The sequence below is a fragment of the Myodes glareolus genome, chromosome 12, assembly GCF_982192425.1.
Source record: "Myodes glareolus chromosome 12, mMyoGla1.1, whole genome shotgun sequence".
Lineage (NCBI taxonomy): Eukaryota > Metazoa > Chordata > Mammalia > Rodentia > Cricetidae > Myodes > Myodes glareolus.
In genome coordinates, this window is record NC_142037.1 from 62937318 (window position 1) to 62960433 (window position 23116).

Consider the following 23116-nt stretch of genomic DNA (forward strand, 5'->3'; position numbering starts at 1 on the left):
TAGGCAGTTGTGTGGGGGCGTAGTATTCAGCCACAAGGAAAAGAGAGGGAAAACAAATCAACAGTGGTACCAGAGCAAGTGAAAGGAAAATGGGCTGATATTTTAATGCCTTTTTCCTATTCTTGGCTAATAGCTGCCTGCAAAAGCATAGGAATTAGAAACATAAAGGCTGAATGATCTATAATGCTTCCTGTATGGAATCTTAACTAGGATTTACACTTTAGGTATTAAAGCAAGGAACCATTTTATAAGCCATCCCAAACACATTAGGAAACAAACAAACACCCAAACACCATAAATTATACCACTTTTGTGCAAATTTGTTGACATTATCACTCCTATTAGAACGGTGTGTTTAGTTTATTCCTAGCATCATCATTAAGGCTTTGTTGTAGTAGAATAATGTGAGTTGTGTCTGCACAGTATTTTATGCATGCATAGAAAAGTCCTTGATATTTCTTTCCTTACAGTTAGTAACTGATTCATAATCCAAAATTTAAATCATTAAACACACATTAAATCATTAAACACAGAACCAATCTCTTTGAGTGGTTACCTAGTAGATAAACTAGAGACTCTTACTTTGGAGACAACGGTTATTTCTACCTTATGTAGGTACAGACTTTTACAGATAGAGGGTTGAGGAGCAGTTCATCCCTGTAGAAGCAGTTCCTAATGGAAATGAAATAGCACATTGGCATATGATGCCAAGGGAATTGGGACACATGGAGTTTATGTAAAGAGGTGGCTTCCAAGGCATTAGTGAGTTTTATGAGGTACCCCAACTGCTCTGCATTGTGAATGAGACTCACCACTAGTGTGGCACTGTCTATTTCCCAACTGAGGAAAATCCTTCTTCCACAACCACAGTACAGCATCAGATAAGGACTCCCTCTGAGTTCCACTGGATAGACTAGAACATTACAAAGACAAAACACACAGAACCCCTAAATCCTCCCAGATGCCCAAGAATTCAATAGCTATTCTTCTGTGTTCTGAATCTTTGGATCAAACAGTAGGGGCCTTGGAAAATGGTGTATGAATTTTTATATGATAGATACTCTCTAACATACAGCAGCTAAATGAAGTCAGAATATTAAATAATTATGCTCTATCAATATCAAAACAATGAAATCTTTATTTTACCCTTCATCTGCTTTCAATGTCAACAGGGCATCTTATCCCAAATGCTTTTACTAATCCCTTGAGACACGCAACGTGGCAGGTAAAGCTGCCCACACTTCCAGCTTTGGGCAGCACAAACCTATTTGTATAGTCAGTGGTGTTACAAGACAAGGTCTCTAAATAGCTATGACACGTCTCCTTCCTCCTTTGAAGAAATGGGAAAGACCCACAAGGCTCAACCTTAGGATCATCATCAGGAATTCATTTCTTTGCTTCCCAAGAGTGGAAAATTGAAACGCATTCATTCTGAGGTTTGGCTCCTTAAGTGGGAAGCTGGAATGAGCGGCTGGGAACACAGTTGGCTGCCGAGAGAGGGAAAAAGATGATGAGGGAAAGAGAGAAGATGGAGAGAGGGCTGAAGGACCAAAGCAAGAATGGAAGATGAGCAGGCCTGGAAGGGGAAGGAGCACCATGGAGGCAACAGAAATGAACAAAGATGGGAAGCACGACAGGAGATGCTTCTGGTAAAAGAACGAAAGGAAGGATTGCATGGTGGAATTTCATCCTTCAGCAACTGTTCACATCCATAGACATACATAGCAGTACCAACTAAGTGGTTTTTGTGGTCCTCCAATGCCGAAAGAGGTTGGCGTGGGAAACTGTCATATAAGCTGAACTTCACTGTTGAGTGCCTTGGTACGGAAGATGGAATTCTTGCTACATTCTCACTGGAGAACGAAAACCAACTTCTTAATGCCAATGGGACTGCATGGGAGTAGTGGATTTTTGTCAAAGAGAAATGTAATTTTGTTTTCCAGAAAGTTATATCATGCCCCTCGGAAGGGTCCACCATAAAATTTCAACTTTTTAATAATGTTTTAGGGAATAATAGTGTAAATGCATACAGAAGTCCAGTAAGGTAAATCTAACAATATACTCCATGTACTCCAGAAACTTTGCATACAGTAAAAAGAGAAACAAATGATCAAAATATTTTCTTCTTGGACTGAAAACGAAGCTAACATATTGCCAAAAGTATTGCAGAGCTGAGTGATTCAACATAGTCCAGTGTAAATTAGCAAAAGGAGTCACTGAGGAGATACAGGTCTTGAAAAACAAGCGGAAACACGTTATAAAATAGAGTAAGTTGTTATTGGGACATTATATGGTTAAAAACTGTCCTTAATGTTTAGCCTTTTTTTTTTCATTTGTCAGATTGATCCATAAGAACACTCTATTATAGCTGCTGGAACATTGTTTATTTTATCTGATTAATTTTATTTTTTTGTTTTTCTTTCTTCTTTTTGATTTCTTTTTGTTTTCTTTTGATTTCTTTTTTTATAGTTTTATTGAGTTATATTGAGGTCCCCCCCTCCTCTTCTACCCTCCTAAGTGACCCCTACACTCCCAATTTACTCAGGAGATCTTATCTTTTCCTACCTCCTATGTAGCAACAAAGAGGACCCTAAGAGAGAAATACATGATTTGATTTCTTAATGCTACAATCTGATCAACTCCAAAGAGCAAAGCTTCTTTGATTACATGAAGTTCAGAGTGTCGCTTAACCCTTAAGTAAGTGGCTGGGAGGGATGGCTCTGCAGTGAAGGGTGTGCACGGCTCTGCTCCCAGGGCACGCGCCAGGTGCTTCAAGGCTACCTGCAACTCCAGAGACTCCAAAGCCCTTACAATTGCCACAGGCACCTTTCCTCATGTATCTGTGAATGCTTACAATTTATTAAATCATTTTCAAATCTTTAAAATACATTCTGTTCTTCCTGCAATAAGTAACTAAACTGAACTCATTCACACCTGTGGTTATTGTTATTTTATGCTGCATCATTTTAAATACAATTATATTTTAATTAAAGGGCTATTTTTAAAATATGACATCCATAGAAGTTACATTCCTTAGGTTTTCCCCCTTCATCGTGCCTGATGTGAACACTCTGCAACTCAGACTGTTTTGCTCCCAGGATAAAGACCATTGGTCTCTCTCTGGAGCTGAACTACACACTTCGGTTTTCTCTGTGTTCTTTTACTTTACTGGAAACGGAGCCTATTTGTGACACTTTTTATTACATATGTCCTCATGCTCCTCATTTGTCTTGTTTTCAGAGATTTATCTATGTCATGTGTTCAAGGGCAGAGTGGTAAACATGCCTGCCATAAAAACGTAAGCTCCTGAACCAAGATTTGAGCCTTCGAAAGCTTTCAGTACAAACATTCCAACTCTTCCCAAATGTTTCCTTATTTTCTGGTTGTTACATTTCCCATGACTTATAGCTCATGGCTTTCATAAGTTACACCATTTATCCAAACCAAGCAGAATAAGCGTTTACGGTGGACTGCACTCTTAAACTCTGGTGTGGCCGTGCATGCTGTGAGGCTGGCTGAATAGAGGGGAAGAGAGGGGATTTTGCTTCTATAGTTTTCAAATTAAAAGCAGATATTACTAAGTACCAAAAAGATGGACAAACATGCTCATATATGAATGTCAATATTATTTGTAAACACAAACAGCAAAGAAAAGGGAGCGGTAGCATAGCTCAATTGATGACATGCATTAAATCTGTTATAAAAGATTGTGGTTTTTAAGATATTCTGTATCTTAAATCGCCTAAATTCCATCTGGTCAAGTTAGAAGAAGTACTTGTCTATAGTCAGTCAGTGATCAACTTGACATTCCTTCATCTGAGGAATTGCCTTCATCTGACTGGTCTGTAAGCACAGTTGTAGGGTATCTCTTCTTGACTGCTACCTGATGGAGAAGGAGCCAGGCTACTCTGGGCAGTGCCATTCCTAGGCCTGGGCAATATAAGAAAGGTAGCTTGGCGAGCCAAGGAGAACCAACCAGTAAACAGCATTTTTTTTTTTTCCATGGTTCCTGCTTCAGTTCCTGACTTGAGTTCTTGCTTTGGCTCCATCTCATGATGACTGTAATTTGTTAGTCAAATAAGTCTTTTCTTCTCCAAGTTGTTCTGTTTAGTATTTTATCACAACAACAAAGAGGCAAGATAGAAGGGTACATCAAAAAACAAAGGACACAAAGAAAAAGAAAAAGAAATCGAGAAAGTTAATTTTCTACTGCCTAACAATTGTTTTTCAACTAAGTCTACAATGAGTATTGGGAAAATTCATTTTCCTCTCTCATCTAGTGAACCTTTAATGTCTTAGATCACCTGATGAAAAGTAGTATCCATTTAATAATAAGAACAAAAGTTATTATTATTATTATTAGTGGAAAACATAAAATTCCCTCATTTTAAATCTATAAATGCTGTGGTGTAGTTTTTTTTTAAGTTTAAAAAATATGATAGACAAAATAACACATTAGGTCTTATCAGAAGCTTGGATAATTGAATTTATTTCAAAACTGAGTACATTATATTTTCACACATGAAGATTATACACCATGACCAAGTTAGCTTTCTCCCAGATAGAGAGATGGTTCAACATATGCAAGTCAATTAACGGAACAAACCACAGAATGGACTTAAAGACAAAAGTTTCTGCATCTCAATAGATGCAGAAAAAGCCTACGACAAAATCCAATATGACCTTCATGATATGAGTCCTAGAGAACGTGGTGCCAGAAGGAACACATCTCAACACAACAAAAGCTAGAAAACATTAATCCAATATTTATGTACTATTATACATAGAACATGATTCCTTAATTTGTTTAGTAACAAATACATCAAGAGAATATAACTATTTGGATAAAATATTAACGAATTTTTATATTTATTGTGATTATAAGCCTTTCTTCCTGAAAAAACAGGGGGCAAGGTAAATGAGTTCAAGGAATTAAATTTGGACATTTGTATTAATTTAGATTTTGACAAAAATCAAATAAAAATTGCTTTATTTTTATAGTGGTGAAAAGTACAGCAGATTACTGGGCACAAAAACAGGAGGAAACAAACAAGGACAGCTTTAATGTAGCTATGAACTGGGTAAGCGTAAGGGACAAGCATTGCGGCCATCAGCGTGGGTGTTAGGCAATCACTTGTTACCAGTGGCTGGGGAAGTCTGAGGTGTAACACTGAACGCCACTGGAAATTGTTTCTGATCATGCTAAGAGGAAGGAACTGTTAGTGAACAATAGTGAACCAAAAGAAAAAATTTTGTCCCCAGAATATAATTTGTTCACACATGAAGAGAAGGAAAACTTCTGGAAAATTCTAGCTTAATAGAGTTTCCATAAAGAGGAATTATATTTCATCTTAAACTCTTTTACTCTATTTATAAATACAAACTATTTCATATATTTATATTTTTCTATATTTATATATAAACTACTATATATATATACACCTTTATATTTTCTGAAGTGAATCTATATCAGTTTAAGATAAAAAGAAATACTGTTTTATTTTTCAGAAAGTATTGAAAACAACTTCTATGAAATGCATTTGTGTTGACTCCTAATGAATCTTCTTTTACCTAAATTCCAATCTCAATATTTTTTATTAATACAAAATATATTTTAAGGTGGAAAAATCTAAATCTATAGGTCAGTGCTTCATAATTTTACTTTAATGTTGGTGTGTGTGTTCTTAGGCTGCATAGCATCGTTGGAGGGAAAGAAAAACACATTATATTATGATGAGAGAAATCACAAACCTCATTGAAGCTCAATTTGCCATAGAAGTTACTACCATCAGATTTTACTGGTGGCATGAATATTCTATGGAAATTAGTGTGTGCATCCATCTATCATCTGAAATTAAGCTACACAAGTGAGCTAAATACAATTAATCACTGCAAGCATGCAATTCTGTAACTACGGCGGGTTAAAACCGGGGTTCTCAGTAAACAGCATCTTTGTACTTGCGAAAGTGCTGTCACCGTTCCTCTACCAGGCTTCAGTATCACAAAGCCCTTCCTGTCTTGGCGGAAAGCATTCATTCTTTGTTGATAAGTGGTCAACGTTATAAATGTATAGCCTTCACTATATGTAAATTCACTACAGTTCATCTGAAGATGCGGTAAAAGAAGTAAGTCTCTCCCATCCCCTAAGATTCAATGGCATTTGCATCACATTTTTAGAGACTGCATTCATGGGCAAAGAAATAAACAAATAATGAAGCATATTTCAACCCTATGTTCTATCAGGTGTCTTCTGTTGCATGGTGGCTTATGCCTGCAATCCCAGCTCTCTGGATGCAGTGGCAGGAAAATTGTTACAAGTCCTAGGGCAGCCTGGTCTACATAGTGAGTCCAGGCCAGCCAGGGCTGCATAATGTGAATCTGTCTAAAAACAAATAAACCAACAAGCAAAAGGCAGGAATGTTGAGATCGCTCAATGAGAAAAGTCACCGGTTCTCAACCTGAAGATCTAAACTCATAAATTCATTCCTAAGGCAGTGCACTGAACATTTAAGCAAGGGATAGCAGTGTGCATATTTGTAAGAACAGGCATAAAAATCCCTTGAAATTATGGCCTGTCTACACATATGTGTCTGTGTGTTCATATGTCTTCATTTCTTGTGTAGTTTTCAGATTTGTGCTGTAAATACAGTGTGTGTGTGTGTGTGTGTGTGTGTGTGTGTGTGTGTGTGTATGTGTGTATTCTGTGTGAATCAGGAAGCTTGTTTGGGACTGAAAAGAAGCCATGTCACAAATTCTCCAGGCAGTTTTCAAAGCAACTTAGAATTTGCCTATGCAGTGAAAATTCTGAACCCATGAAATATCTAGTGTCCTATAACTCCTAGGCATGTCCATGAACTTCTTCCACAGGGACAACACCTTGCACGCATAACATGCATAACAGTTTACTGCTTACAGTTTACAGTGCCTCAATGCAGAAAACTAGGATAGGTGTATAGTTGATGAACGGAAAGAGACATGGGAAGTTCAAGAAATGTGTCAATGGTTCTATAGGTAGACACTATTCAAACAGCCTTCAGTGAATTCTGACCATGAAATCCATGGCGGTATTATAAATGCAATGCTGGCTCCCATGTCTGATTTATAATGTATGCCTTCCTATCAGGATGAGGTGACGTCACTGTCCTCACTTCTACAAGATATTTATCAGTTGTTTCATGCAACTCAATGACCATGGTGTTATTTCATAGAAAAGAAGGAGTCCAAAGGTTAAGTGAAAGCTCTCAGAGATGGCACAAACATTTCTTAGTATGATTATTTTCCCATTAAGAGTTTCCCTTCTATCTCTCAAACAACATCTGTATGGTATTTGATTGTTTATTAGTGAATAAACAGAAAAAGCAGAGGCAGACCCATTCATCACGTCTCTCAGCCAAATAAAAGGAGCCCAGTTCCCATGAGATAAAGTTACTCTGCGTTATGGTTTTAAATGATTCCTGTGATGAAATCTCAAATTAATTACTGAGTAAATAAGCAAACTCCTATTTACATGCTTCATTTTCTCCTTAACGTCAGAACTTCCACTTGCAGTAAAATAGCCAACATTCAATTATCTACAGCCATAGAGAAGATCATGGCGTAAGTAATCCCTAGTGACAGATAATCCAAAAAGCATTTATGTAGGGTTTTCAATTCATTATATGATTCTTGCAGATTTATCACCATAATTGTATTTTCCCCCCACAGGCTCATATTAAAATCCATTTGTAGTTCTTGAACATAGGCCAATCAACAGCGGGAAGGCATGCTCCAGACACGTGCTGGATGAGCAAGAGAAGCTGATTTGTTAGGAGCATTGCTTTCTTTACAGAGAATCGCCAGGGAGATGTGATGATCAGGAGGCGATAGTGAATCAGTGGCTCACATTTATTAAGCATGTAAGAGATCTAACTGAGGAGACAGTGACTGCCATATAGTGGAAGAATTAATGGGATAAAGTGTGTAAGACTTCTGTCAGTGTGACGGCTCTGCCTTCATTCTGTGGTCATGGGAAAATTTCTTAGTGCTCTGGATTTCAAATCTTTGTGCTTAGGGAAATGGCGCTGAGACTATCAGTTACATGGCGAAGGTGTTCAGAAGAAAATTGTTAAATGCACAGTGCGTAAGTCATGTTGGAGCTTCACTGCAGCTTTATTATTATTATTATTATCTATTTTACTCTAGAACTGAAACTACAAAGATTATTTTTTTAAAAACAATACAAATGCTTTATTTAATAGTCGCAGGTCATCATGGGTCAAGTGGTGGATACTCAGGACCCAGCAGGAAAGCAGGAAGGTCAACGCGATCTCCAAGCCTCCCTTTCTGACTCCAATAGGGTGAGCACGTCTCCCTCTCGAACGGGACCTTTGACGTTTTGGATGATGGAGCAACTGGTGTCATCCATAAATTCCACACGTACCTGCACCTGCGTGCACTGTCCCTGCGAACCGGTCAAGGCCCAGCATCTTGGTTACCCTAGCAAGCTTGATGGGCTGCACGCCACTCGTGTCCATGATGGCGGCGAGCAGACGGAGAGCAACTACAAAGATTATTAAATCTGGTACTGTACATTCATTTTGTTCCTACAAACTGAGAAGAGCTCTTACTATTAAATAAACTAGGGTTTACATGTTGGATTATGCTCAAAGTCTAGTCTAGCGACTGCTAACCATCAAAGCTAAATACTGGAAGACATGGTTCCTTGTTTTAAACTGATGGTGTCAATTGTTTCAGAATACACACTTTTGAGGATACTGCTTGGCTGGACTCTCCAGCTCACTCCTACTTGATTGGAAAGCGCCATTCCTCACTCTCCAAACCCCACCCTCTCAGAGAATCTCCCACTGAGAAAAGGAGAAACAAAACCCAATTCTGCATTCCTGGCAGTTGCAGAGGCTCCTTCCCTGAAGTTGCCCATAGCCAAGACTCCACCTAAAGTAGTGAGGTTTTGACCACACTTGGGCGCAAGCCCAGCTTATGGTGGACATGCCATCAGAGTAAATAAGCTCTCTGCTTTAGCTTGGGCCTGTGACTTCTCCAGCCTGATTTCGGAGGCTGGCAGATTCACCTGGGAGTTGCTTTGCTCAAATAAACCTGTTTTTCCTGTTTTCTTCTTTTCAATTCTGCTTAATCTGGTTTACTGCATAGGGGGTGGAGAAGCCTATTATCCTGACAGAGAAAACCTAATAGATACATTGCCTGGGGTAGTGGTAGATCCCTCCAGAAAGACAAAGAGAATTGACATTGAGTTTTCATTGCATATTATCCTATTGTGTACGATCAAGTCCAACAACCTAAGTTAGCTTTGGCAAAACTAACTCTCTAGAATTCTAAGGATTTTAGAATTATTAATATATTGTGGAAACTGATTAAATGGGATGATACCATTAATGTCAATTCCATGGTCTTCATCCGTACTGTATGAGACATCACACCATTATAAAACAAGATATTTAAGGAAGTAAAATCTTCCTTTTGTCACAAATGACCCTGGGTCATGTTTTGTACATGAAACTCTGAACAGTAACTCAAGCTCAAGTGACTATTCCTCAGTCCTACAGGAGACTGAAGGTGTCTTGCTTTACACAGTGGTAGTACTATCCCTTTACCTTCACTTCACACTTAGCAAATAATTTCTTTTGTGTCCTTGGTTCAATAGTGAGCTGGACTATAATGTTATAATGTTATCTGTGATAGCCTGTGAATTTCCTCAATGCCTTTACCAGGCAGTGTGATAAAAAAAGAGAAACTGATTCTTTGAAAAAAAAAATGATGGCTGGTTTATTATTTATTTTCTAACAAATACTCGCAAATTACACTATATTATTGAGAATAGATTTTAATGAGGTCAGGCCTGGTGGCATTCTCCTTTAATCCAAGCAATTGTGTTGTAGAGGTTGGCTGATCTTTAGGAGTTCAAGGCCAGCCTGGTCTACAGTGTGAGTTCCAGAACAGTCAGGCTACTTAGGGGGATTAAGTCCCTAAATAAATAAACAAATAAACAAACAAATGGAAGGAAGAAGGAAGGAAGAAAGGAATGCAGGAAGGAAGTTAGGAAACATAGTCCACAATGAAGTAGAGGGCAGAACACAGATATTCATTTGTTAAAGATCGAAATATGGGATTATGTATACTTATATATATAAGTGAGGTATACATAAGTGAGGGAAACATTAGTGACCAACTAATGTTCTGTCTGAAATGGTACAGGACGTCCTGTATGTGTCTTGCTTTTATTGGTTAATTAATGAAGCTGCTTTCAGCCAATGGCTTAACTGAGTAAAGCTAGGCAGGAAATACAAACAAAGAGGTAGAGAGAGAGAAGGTGGAGTCAGAAAGAAGATATGTAGCCACACCAGGAGACAGATGCCTTCCCCGGAGCCTCCAAAACTTTGTTGGTAGGCCATGACCTCTTGGTGATGCACAGATTAGTGGAGATGGGTTAGTTTAGGATAAAAGAGCTAGCTAAAAATATGCATATGCTAATAGGCCAAGCAGTGACTTAATTAATGCAGTTTCTGTGGGCTTATTTTGGGTCTCAGCAGCTGGGAATGAACAAGTGGCATCAGACTACACTGAAGTGTCTTAAATCACAACAGAATCAGAAGTTAGTCCTGTGACTAGACCAGGACAGATGGAAATAAACAAACAGGTTTATTTATTAAATAAACAAAAAGCTTCAACAGGTTTTGAAGCTGCAGTTTTCCTAGCATAGGACTAAGGGTAAACCCAATGGAAATATCTGATGGAGATACACACAATCATGGAATTCAAAACCAAGGAAACTGAAGAGCTCCCTCCAAAAGGGGGAGTTTTTCCAAAATGAGCTGATTGTAGGGCCTTATTCATTGCCTCCACTGAAGTTCTGAACTCATGGTTCATGCTAATCATGGTAGAAAACTAATATCTTAAAAGCTCTCTATATGAGATTATCCCATTTTTGAACCACACATATTTTTTTAGCCTTGTTTTAAAGCCTTCATTAAACTGGAAATTTGTCTCATGATATGCTTCATGGAAGGTATTCAAGGTAATGAAATGGAAAATCATCTGAAATAACCTGGAAAAAACAGCAGGTGTAATGTGGAAAAGACAAGACTAAGATTCAATGCAGCATTGCGATTTGGAACCGGGTTGTGGGACACTGTAGAGTATTTTCATAAATGGCTGATGTGATGATTGCACTCCAAGGAAAATCACAGAGACGACCGCTCTGTGTGTGCTGTGTGCTTCACTTAATCTTGGCTGTTCGAGGCCTGGCTGTCCTACTTGATCTCCAACATATGTGTCGGGAGGCAGAGATAGACGGAAGCAACCTCAAAGGTGTGGCGGTTATTACAATACACAGCATTACAAGGTTGAGTTAGCAGGCAGCGAGCGCAGCTGCATCAATAGCAAGACTGTGAGAGCAGGGAATTCCCCATCCCTGCTTCTTCACAGTGGTGCTCATATGAATGCAAGGGAGACCAGTCTAAGTCCCATCCCCATCCCTTCAATAGATTCCTAAGAATTTAATTCTACATTACATTTCTGACATCTTAGAACCCCTGGAGTGGTCTGTTTCCTATATGTTTGCTGAGTTACATAATTTTAAGAAGAAAAAGTATGGCTATAGATGCTTTGAAAAGAAATGTCACGAAGGGAAGTGGAATTCAGTCAGGTCATCACCCAGCAACCACTGTGGGTTCCTGAGCAGAGTGCAGGCAGAGTTCGACTGTCCTAAATCACCCCTTGCATTCCTCTACACTGGTTGTCACCAGTGATATCTGTAGGCTCTCCCTTACTTTCCAGGCACTTTAGAGTTTTTCACACCTTGTTACCTCTGGACATTAGTCCCTCTTGGCCATTTCACCCCCAATACTCAAAATGTTCCTAATGAAAATGCATCTCGGAGATAGATATGTCTCAGTTTCTCTGCCATGAAGCACTCTGTTACTTTAGTTCAATTAGGAGAGGAGCTTTCCTCTGGAAATATATATATTATATATATTTATATATCTCCAATGTTTTCTCTTGTCGTGATATATTAAAATTATCTATCTATCTATCTATCTATCTATCTATCTATCTATCTATCTATCTATCTATCTATCTATGAATGAAGACCATAAACATAGTTAGCTCAGCAGTTTGGGAAGACATGTAACAAGCATTAAACCAATGAATAAACAGAAAATGATTCTATAATTTTCCCTTGTTCACTTCCTTGAAGTAACTAGTCACATGAGTTTAAAAGAATAAATGCCTGTCTTTAATATGGTAGAACTTTTAAATCCCATTAAGTCTTTAATACAAGGTTTTCTTATTCTTAATTTAAGTCATATCTTTTAAGATGGAAAAAAATCTGAGTGCTTAGTCTTGTTCTCTATATAACAGAAACTGAAATATTCTACTCATTACGAGCCATAGGATAGTTACTCTGAATTTTCTCATATGTCTGGCTATTGCAATGTAAACAGATTTCAAACTTTAATCTCTATGTCTATATGTCTCAGTTGAGGGATTGTCTAAATCGCATTGGACTGTGGGCATTTCTGTAGGAAGGTGGCATGATTGGCATTTGATACGGGAGGTCCCAGCCCACTGTGGGCAACACCATTCCCTGGGCATAAGCCTAAAGAGCAAGCAGCTTTCCTCAGTTTCTGCTTCAAGTTCCTGCCCTGGCTTCCCTCAAGGATGAATGTAATTCAAATAGACCCTTTCTTCCTCTAGCTTGTTCTGGCTCATGGTATTTCTTGCAGCAACAGAAATAAGAACATCCGGTTAAAAAAATTAAAAAAAATAGTTTCATTTGGTACTTTTAATATTCAGAGTTTTGGATATGGTTTGACAGTTTGCATTACTGAAATTCTGAGTACATGAATTAGGAATGGGGGTGAGGAGAGCTTAAAGAAAGGTAGCTGGCAGGAAAGCCCAGTCCTTGCTCAGAATAGAATAGGAAATTTTGTTCCCACTGATCGAAGGGTCTACATAGGAGAAGAAGTAAATTGTTTAGCTCAGAAGAAGCCATCCATCACTGGTCATAAAGGATCATAAGCCACTGGTGGCCTCAGTCCTCTGTGGCTGGTTCACTCTACCTGCATTTATTTAAATTCTTTCCTACCCCACTTTACTAAATATGCACCCTATTTTTCCCATGAGGACTGGGGAGCAGAACCTGCATCTTTCTGCTTGTTCAGCAAGCTCTTTTATCCACTGAACCATTTTCTCAGCTCTGGATGCTTCCCCTCTGTCTGCCCATTCCTTTGAACACTCCCGTCCCTGTTTCATCTGCTGGGCTGTTACAGTTTTAAGCCCAGAGGAAGAATCTTTATTATGTCAGGCGAGTGTGTGTGATAATAAATGATAAGGAGAACCACATCAAGACTTGGAGTGAAAACTGATTACATCATTTTATCCTCGAATGTTCTAATGGATTCAGCCACAGATCTAAATGACTATTTTTATTACCTTGGCCATTTGTTAATGGCCTGTTAAAACAAGCTAATCATTGATCAATTTACCAATTCCATCCTCACCTCTGCCTCTCTTCTAAATGAGAATTCAGTGAGTAGTAAAAGAAATCACTTTAGCAGACACAACTTCTGAAGATAAGCAGGCAGAAGAAAACTGGAATCACGAATAAGCTTGTGGAATCACCTGTCAGATCACTGAGAGAGGATTTCTCCTCTGAGGCTTATTCCAGGTGGTTCAGACGGCCACCACTTCCTCATTGGTCTGATTGTAAACTGACTGACATTCTCAAACCTTTGTTTTCTATTGACAAAAGATAGTTATAGCATGGCTCTTGTGATTCATAAGAACTCATTTGCTTCTCATAGAAATGCCTAGAGTCATCCGGATAGCACACCTTAGCTGGCCATAATGACGTCATATCATGAAGGCACTGGGAATGTGTTGGAGGAGGTGGCTTGTTCGTTTCTCAGCGACCCGGACTCGAAATAAACATACAGAAACTATACTATTTGCAATACTGTTTGGCCAATAGTTTAAGCATTTTTCTAGATAGTTCTTTCATCTTAAATTAACCCATTTTTATTATTTTATATTTTAACATGAGGCTCGTGGTTTACTGGCAAGGCTCCAGCGTGTCTGTCTCCTGTGGCAGCTACATAGCATCTCCGTGACTCCGGCTACTCTCTCTATATCTTTACCAGTCTGGATGGATTTTGTTAAGCCATTAGCCAAAAGTAGCTTCTTTATTAACCAATGGCCATAAAACATATTCATAGCATACAGAGGAGAATCCCACACCAGGATTGAGTTTCTTCTTTTGTTTTGTTTTTTTGTTTGTTTGTTTGTTTTCAAGACAGGGTTTCTATGTGTAGCTTTGAAGTTTGTCCTGAAACTCACTCTGTAGACCAAGCTGGCCTTGACCTCACAGAGAACCCATGCTTTTGCCTTCCTAGTGCTGGGATTAAAAGACTTGTACCACCACGACTCGGCATGAGAGGGAATGAGTCTCTAAAGTCCTACTTTATTGTTTTCTATGTTTATATTGTTATACATGTTCATATTTATTTTGCGGGTTTTTCTGAGACCTACATAGAGCTTTGCTCAGTCGAAATGGTTAGCAATTATTGTGTCTAAAACCACGTGAACTTGTGTTCCATTTGTGTTTCAGGACAAATAGGTAAGGTATGAAAATATTCCGTATACTGTTTTGAGAGGAAAAGAAAATATTGAGTTTCAACTATGAGAAATTACATTGCTTCGAAATATCTAAAAATAATTGGTATTGGTGATGAATTCAAAAGCCCAACTCTGGGGTTTAAGGAGGCCCAGGGCATTCCTCATTCGAACAGTAGACATATGGTACCACTCAAAAAAAGCACCGAAGCAAATAATTCACTAACTATGCAAATGAATACAAGTGAACTTGCTTGGAAAAAGCAAGTCAGGGAACCAAAGGATAGCCTGGCAGTGAAGGGGTAAGGCTGAGGGCTGCTCACAGGGGAGCATAATGCTGGGGTCAAGAGCGGCCCACAGAGCTGCAGGCTCCTTATTATGGATGTGCCAGTTCTGAATTTTTATTGCTGAGCTTTGGCTCACGCTATGATGATTTCAGATAAGGTATTTATGGAACGTCTGAATATTTGACCTTGGTACTTTATGGACACTAGATGGATTGCTTTTTATGGAAAAAGTAGGCAATTCTATATGGGTATATTTTTCATATTTTCAACAAGGAAAGAAAGCTGGGACAGCACTGGGGGAGGGGATGAGGGACGCTTCTCCCGTGAAACATTTTGTGGATGCTCAGCAAATTGAAGCAATTATGCATCCAATAAACCAGAACAGATTGTAAATCAATTAGTGAATCTTTCTAGAAATTCATATACTCATATAAAATAATTCACATGGATGCTCTTTTTATGATGAAGTTCAACTTTGGTAAGTCGAGTTATTTAGAAAAATGTCATGGGACTGATGTCAGTCTATTGTAAATTAAAATAGGTTCAAAACGGGAGTTTTATTATCTTAATCAGAAAGCAATGTATTTAGAACAATAAGAGAAATAAAGAGAAGAAAACAAAAAAAAGGACTCAAAGACTGAGTCTCAGTCAAACATGTTCTATTATATAATACCACCCAATATCAGACGTAGGACCTACATTGATTTATAGCACCAAATGGTAATTGTTCATGTCACCAAAACTAAACTATATGAGAAAATGGCCCATCACTTTATAATTTATTTGTTATTAGTAGTGTGATAGTTCTAAACTTTTCAGTGATTGATTTAAAACCTCAGTAAAATGTTTTTTTTCTCAGTTAAATCGAAATATTGAAGATTAAAACTCTTCAAGTTGGACCCAGGAACCTGAGAGGTTGAGTCAGGAGATCCGTGAGATTAAGGACTCTGAGATGTTTGGGAAATACAATGAGACTCAGAGAATAAATGAATGAATTAGCTCCTAGTTTTTATAAAGTTCCAACTATCTGGAACCATTGTTAAATATTTATTTTAATTAAGGACTTGAATGGTTAGATCAATAATAAAACTAACAATATTTGAATGTTGCTTATTTCTTAGTTTCAATCATGGTCATTGAAAGAAGATTTAAATAAGCAAGGTCACTGCCCAAACTAGAAAGATCCCTAACCATTGGATATTTTTAAGAGAATGTTTATAGGCTTATGTTTGAAGAATTTGATATAGAGAAAAGAACATGACTGACATAAGTAAGTTTTATAGTGCAATAAATGGCCACAGTTAGCATTTTTCTGATAGCTAATATTTTCTTTTTATCAAAACTATTTTTATGACACCCAATAAAATTCGATAGATATTTTATTTTGTTCTATATTTTCAAGTTTTCCAGTATAATTTTTTTATCTGTCCTCGAAGTAATTTCTAAAGTTGTTAAATTTCAGTGTAAGGTTTTTAATAGCTCTCTGCTTATTAAATGCTGTAGGTAAGTGTGGTGCGGCAGGAATGTTTAGAAGATTAGTGCCATTTACTTTCTGGCATATATTTTGGCCTAGTTTTACAACTATTACAATCCTTTGAAAGGACACTTTTTTTTTCTAAGCTGTGTGATGTATGGATCTGTGTATGTTTATTCTGCCTTTGTCACTAATTTTTATCAGCCTTTCTTCCTGAACTCAGTAGCTAATAATAAGAAATTATATCTACTGCCTACTGGGAGAAGGAATTTTAGTTCTTCCTGTTCATTCACTCTTGCCTTTTGTTTTCCTTCTATTTTTCTTAGTTGTTCATAAGTCTCAATCACTATGTCTTCCTGACAAATGACGGTGAAATATCTCTCCCTCTGCAATGATGCTTTTTGTAGTAAAATATGAATGTTCCACAACCAAAGAATGACCCTGCCAAGCCTGCTCATTGATCTTCCACCTTCAATTCTTGGTTTTGTATTTGGATGTTTTTATATGAAAACTACATATAATTAGAATAAAAATTTTCAGATCTCAGCCCTTTGTCTTTTGTGCTTAGTTTTTCCATTAATGCGAGACAAATTATAGCACTCCTGCTGACTTAAGAAACTGGTAAGAATTTTATCTTGCAGAATCCAGGAAAGAATTCTTGGCCTACCCTTTCAGCCTGATTAGTCCCTGCTCTTCAGGTTGCTCCAGGCTCATTTCACTATCATGGTCGAGGATTCTACATTCTAAGATTTGACTTTTTATAGCCTTTCCATTTGAAGACATTTCCTGTGACTAGTCTGGGAAGACTGTCTTTTAGAAGGCAGATTCAGGCTTTTCTTAAAGGCAGCTGTGCTTTTGAACATAATGTACTCAGAGGTATAACATCCAGCAGATAAGCCATTCCAGTGATTATTCAAGGCGAGTGCCCTGGGCTCAAGCAGACAGACTCTTAGGGGTCACCCAGAATTCTGGGTGATGTTGTCATTCATTTCTGTTATCCTTTTGTATCTATTTGTGCTTCTGCTTATTTTTTTTTCCATTTCTGAGTTAAGAAACGAAAAACAAGGAGACTTGCTTTTGTTTTTCACTATACTAATTCTGGCACATGCGTGTTGTACCCTTTGGTGTTTAACGCCCACCGTGAAGTTTCGTACTTTAGCGCTCGCCTTCTAAAGAAAACAACTGAATCAAATGTCAGCCAAGCAGTAAAAGTACATTTAAAAAGAAATTACGTGTGTGAATTTATGAAATAAGCACCAACTATTTGTCAGCATTCTCTTTACTTTGCAGAATGGCCTTTAGGAACAATTATTTTTCTTGAAGTGTAATATTATAGAAGTGTTGTGTGTGTGTGTGTGTGTGTTTGTGTGTGTATATGTGTGTTTTTGTGTGTCGGTGTGTTTGGGTATTTGGGTGTGTGTATGTGTGTGCATTTGTGTGTGCATGTGTGTTTGGGAGTGTATATATATGTGTGTGCATGTATTTATGTGTGCATGTGTTTGTGTGTGCATGTGTGTTTGTGCTTGTGTATGCCGATGCCCTTGTTTATGTGCTTGTGTGGGTACTACTACACTCACCCCTGCATTTGTAAATCAAAGCCTTATTATTTTCTAATTTAAACTTTTTATCCATTTTACATACCAACCACAGCTTCCCCTCTTTCCTTTCCTCTTGTTCCCTCTCCTCACCTCCTTTCTACCCATCCCCCCACCTGCTCCTCAGAAAGTGTAAGACCTCCCCCACTGCATCAAGACTGAGCAAGGCATCTCATCATAGGGAAAGGATTCCACAAAGCCAGGTCATATGCCAGGGACAGATCCTGGTCTCACTGAAAGTCTTAGGACAAAAACACCTCAAAATCCACTTGCTTCCAGGCCTACCTCTAGCCCGGGAATTACAGATGTGATGCCATGCCCACCTTTTATCTGGCCCCTGGGATCTGACTCATGTCGTCATACTTGCAGAGTGAGCACGTACTTACACGACTCAACCACCTCCCTGCTGTCCTAGAGTCTCTCAGAATGAATTTCCTTTACTTTAAGTCTCAATTTCTGTCTATTCTAAAAAGTCCTGTGCTGAGCCTGGTAAGGCAGACCCCTGGGAGTCTGATTCAGAGGTCCGTAAGACCAGTCTGAGAAACCTAGTGAGATACTGGTTCATGATAAACAATACGAGACTAGACATGTAGCTCAGTGCTAGAGTGTTTACCTAGTAAGCAAAAGGCCTAGCAACTCCTCGTAGTGTCCAAAGGAGGAAGAAAGCTCTTACTTTTCCCATACTTTGGGAGACATAGCCAGGATTATAATACAGCTGCATTTTTAACCTTCAACATCAGGAAGCTTTATTCTCCTGCTCGTTTCTCATTGTTGATATTAAGATGATGGGTTTCCTTTTGGTATTTTCTTTTTAAACTGGTGTCTTTTTTTTGCAATGAGTCTTTAACTTCTTTGCCCTAACAATTTTGTTTATTTTCTTTGCTTTTGTTGTTCCAGCTGTGTAGTTTAAGTATTGAGTCGACCCTATTTTAGTTATAAGAATTCAAGGTGACTTTATTTTTTCTAAGATTTCCTTAATTTTATGCATATGGCTGTTGTGCTTACAATGTATGCCTGTCAACCACATGTGTGTCGTACCTGAGGGGGCCAGAAGAGGGCATCAGAACCCCCAGAGCTACCATGCCAGTGCTGAGAACTGAACACCCATCCTTTGGAAAATCAACAAGTATTCTTAACCGCTGAACAATTTCTCTACCTCATATATGACTCTTGATCTCAATCAGCACAGTATTTGGGGATAATTTGAATTCATGGCTTTTTAATAAGCTCTGTGTGTATGCCTATGTGAGCTTTTGTTAACTGGGGGTAAATTAATATGTAGGCAGTATAACAGCATCTAGAGACCTCTCCACTGTTCTTCTGTTGCAAGGTAGCTTTATGGGGTTCCTGGTCCCCCATTTGCTAATGTAGCACTCTTATAAAGAACAACCGACCAAACTATCGTGATTCGTTATCAATGCTTTTTAAACTTTAACTGTGTCTTTCCAATGGTCAATGATATAATCACAAATTAAACCACAAACAAAACAATTCCCCACAATGTTGTTACCTCCCACATTTTGAACATAGTGCAGTCTACCCAAAATGCCTACCATAACTGGTAGGAACTCTAGTAGACATGAGCAGAGTAGATTTTTTAAGTATGCATATATCATATAAGCAACAAAACTGGTAAAAAGAAGTTCCATTTGTTCCTCAGAGGGATGCTGTAATATTTGCCCAACAATTCTCTATCAAATTACATCCGATACGGGTAAATAACTCAGTTTTCTGGGTGCTGGGATTATACACAACTAAAGATAAAAATAATTTCCAAGTGCTCATGGAATAATAATCATTAACACCCTTGTGATTGTTTAGTTTAGCATCTCCTAATCTTTGTCTAGTGTTGCTCACACCTCACCCTGAGTCACAGCAGCATCTATGGCACACACAATAAATACCCAACCCAAACAGCTATTTTATCTCCATTCCTGAATCAAGAGATTTCGCTCTCACCAAAAAGATGCTTAGGTGGTTACTACAACTGCATTCCATCCACTACAGCTGCTACTTCGCTTACTATTTTAGCTCCCACAAAGAACCTCAACAGTACTAGACACAAGAGTACTAACTGCATTGGCATTTCCCCTTGACCTTCAAATCTATACCAGTTTTAATGGGTAGCTCTCATGAATCTTCATGTCCTAATGGGTCATCAGAGTTATACTGACTTTATGTCCGGTTTTGGAAAGGCATGAACTTAAAGTAAATTGAACTGAACTACCGATTTCACATTCTCCCTTCACAACAGAAAATGGCATTCTATATGGATATTCACATAAAATTATACAGAGGTTAATAAAAATGGGGAAAAAATCTTTTTTCTCCTACAGGAGTCATATAGACATAAAATTTAACCTTAAAATTTTAGTAGTTCTTCCATAAAAAACTGCTTTTGCACTTGGACAGGACATGGAACTGTCTTAAGTAGGTAAAATGAAAAAGGAAAGAAGAAAGAAGAGAGTAAATTATTTTAAAGTGTTTTTTTTCAGATCTAAATTACTCAGAAAGTATTTGTTTTGTATGTCACTGATAATCCCTTAGCCTTGGTCTAGTTATTTTATGAGTTGGCCCTTGCAATCTTACTTCCATAGTAACATCAGATTTACCAGTATGTGTGTGTGTGTGTGTGTGTGTGTGTGTGTGTGTTCATATGTGCATGTGTGAGCATATGTGGACACAAGTGGAGTGGCCAGAGGTCAATGTTATGTGTTTTCTTTAACTGTTTCCCATGTTTACTTCTTTGCAGAGGGTCTCTCACCGAGCCTTAAGAGTGACGGTTTGGATGAACTGACTGCCCAGTGAGCCCCAGGGATCCAATTGTTTCCCCCTTTCAAGGGCTAAGATTACAGGTGTGTACCTCCGAGTCTGGCTTTGTCTGCTTTAACATGGATTCTAGAGATCAAACTCAGACACTCTGTGTTGTACCTGCCTATATGGTGGGTCCTTACTGACTGAGCCATCTTCCCGGCTTCTAGATCTATTGTTCTATAGGAGTCGTTATATAACAAGGTGAGGAGCCCCAGAGTGACAAGCAATATAGCTATTGGAATGGGGTGTTGACGAAGATCTACTGATAAAGACAGATTTAGTCTAACCCTAAATAAAGCATATATGGTATTCTTTGGAAAAGCAGAACTCTCAGCTCTCTGTGCGGCAGCCTGGGCATTCATGAGCAACTCCAAAGAGATCCACACAGGTGGTCAGCTCTTTGTTCATTAAAGTGTTAAGTATTCTCTTACACTCAAGGGAACATCAGAGCCCCAGGGACGGGAGTGTTTAGTGGCTTTAGCATTTATTTTCCAAATGTAAACACTAAAACTAAATACCAAACTTTTCAAATGTAAACAGTAATTACTAAATATATTTAAATATAAATGCTAAACTTTTCAAGATGTTCACTTAGGGCATAGGCCCACACTAAGACCGAATTAACAGTCTAAAAGAAATGTTTCTTTATTTTCCTATGCCTGCCTTCTGCTTCCCGTCACGTGGTTATTGTGACTTCCCCACACACTGCCGCACTTGCTGTTTCAGGATCACTAAAAAGCAGGAAAGGGTAAACCTAAGAATAGAGGGGAGCAACTCTGAGGGCCCGGGGGCTTTCCTTTCACAGGTGTGTGAGCAGGGATGCTCTCCCACGATCATTTCCCCAAGCTCCAGCTCCTTGGCCGTGTTCTGAAAGGGTGAAGGTCTTCCGGTTTTGATTTTCTTTGGCTTTGTTGGTTTGTTGAATCAGAACTTAAGATGAACTATTATGGGATGGAAAACTACTGTGACCTAATTACAGGAAAAATTATATAGTTCTCCTGATTTTAGAATGAATAGACAATATAATTAACAGATACTCAAGTTTAATATTACCATGAAAACAAAGCATGCATCTAATTCTAATTAAGCTTGATATGAAAATTTTTATGTCCAAAATAGATTAGGGTTTTTTCTTTTTGTATGAATGGATCTACTGACAATTAGTAATGCCCTTATAAATATTCTCTTTTTAAAAAGTAAAATTTGGGGTCATTGCAGTGTCAAAATTCAGCAGAAATTAAGCATGTTGTGAAAGAAAAAGGGAAGATTTATACCATCTTTGAGTCCCAGATTCATGTCATAATTTACAAAGATATAAAATTTATGTTTTTTAGTTCATTGCATTATAACTAGTATTCTCTGTAGAATATTATTTAAAATGTGTTCTTTAAAAGTTCCACAAAGGTTAAACCAGCAACATAATTATTTTATCTCTTTAGTACAACAATTAATGATAATTTCCAAAACCAATTATAACCAATTTACTCCATGACAGAACATAGTCAGAAATACCCTGTCACAAGACCCATAAACATTATAATTTATCAATATGTCTGTAAAGTTCCTGACAACAACCCCAACCATGTTCTGCACCGCCTCTGCATCTCAATTCAGTGCACTTTAGAAATCTGGTCCTGATGCTAGGACAAGATCATGAATGCTCTTTTAGTCTTAGGAACGATGGCCAGTAGAGAAACAATCCATCAACACGTTACTTTCTCATCACGCCGCTAAAGAAATAAACATGGAACTGGATGTTTTTTTTAAGCACAACCTGAAATAAACGGCTTGTTTAGCCTAGAAGGTGAGGGTAGCCTGAAGTTCAAGACTTGCTGGACTTTGGAGCAGCACACATTTTGCAAGTCCTGAGAGAACTGAGAAGCATTAGTTTGGACCCAGTGTGGGCTACACAAAGATACTGCCTTAGAAAGCAAAACAAGAAAGCCAAACAAAATTTCATGGAAATTGTAGTGGTTTGAAAGAAAATGGCCCCCAAATGGAGTGGCGTATTAGGAGGTGTGTGTGCTTTTGTTGGAGTAGGTTTAGCCTTGTTGGAAGAAGTGCTTTACTCTGGAGGCAGACATTGACATCTCAATATGCTCAAAATACCACTCAGTGTCTCAGATCATTTCCAGTTGCCTTCGGATCGAGATATCAGGACTTTCAGCTCCAGCACCATGCCTGCTGCAAGCCATCTTGCTTCCCGTCATGACGATAATAGACTAGACCTCTGAAAATGTAAGCGAGCCACCCAATTAAATGTTTTCTTTTATAAGAGTTGCTGTGGTCATGGCGTCTCTTCACAGCGATAGAGACCC

At 38.3% G+C, this 23116-nt stretch overlaps 1 protein-coding gene and 1 pseudogene across 4 annotated transcripts in view; both read right to left on the reverse strand.

The window, feature by feature from the left end:
• Positions 1–23116, reverse strand: part of Klf12 (KLF transcription factor 12) — a 411445-nt gene that overhangs the window by 157818 nt on the left and 230511 nt on the right. The gene's annotated exons all lie outside the window — the stretch shown is intronic.
• On the reverse strand, positions 8230–8519 carry LOC148120273 (small ribosomal subunit protein eS28 pseudogene; annotated as a pseudogene).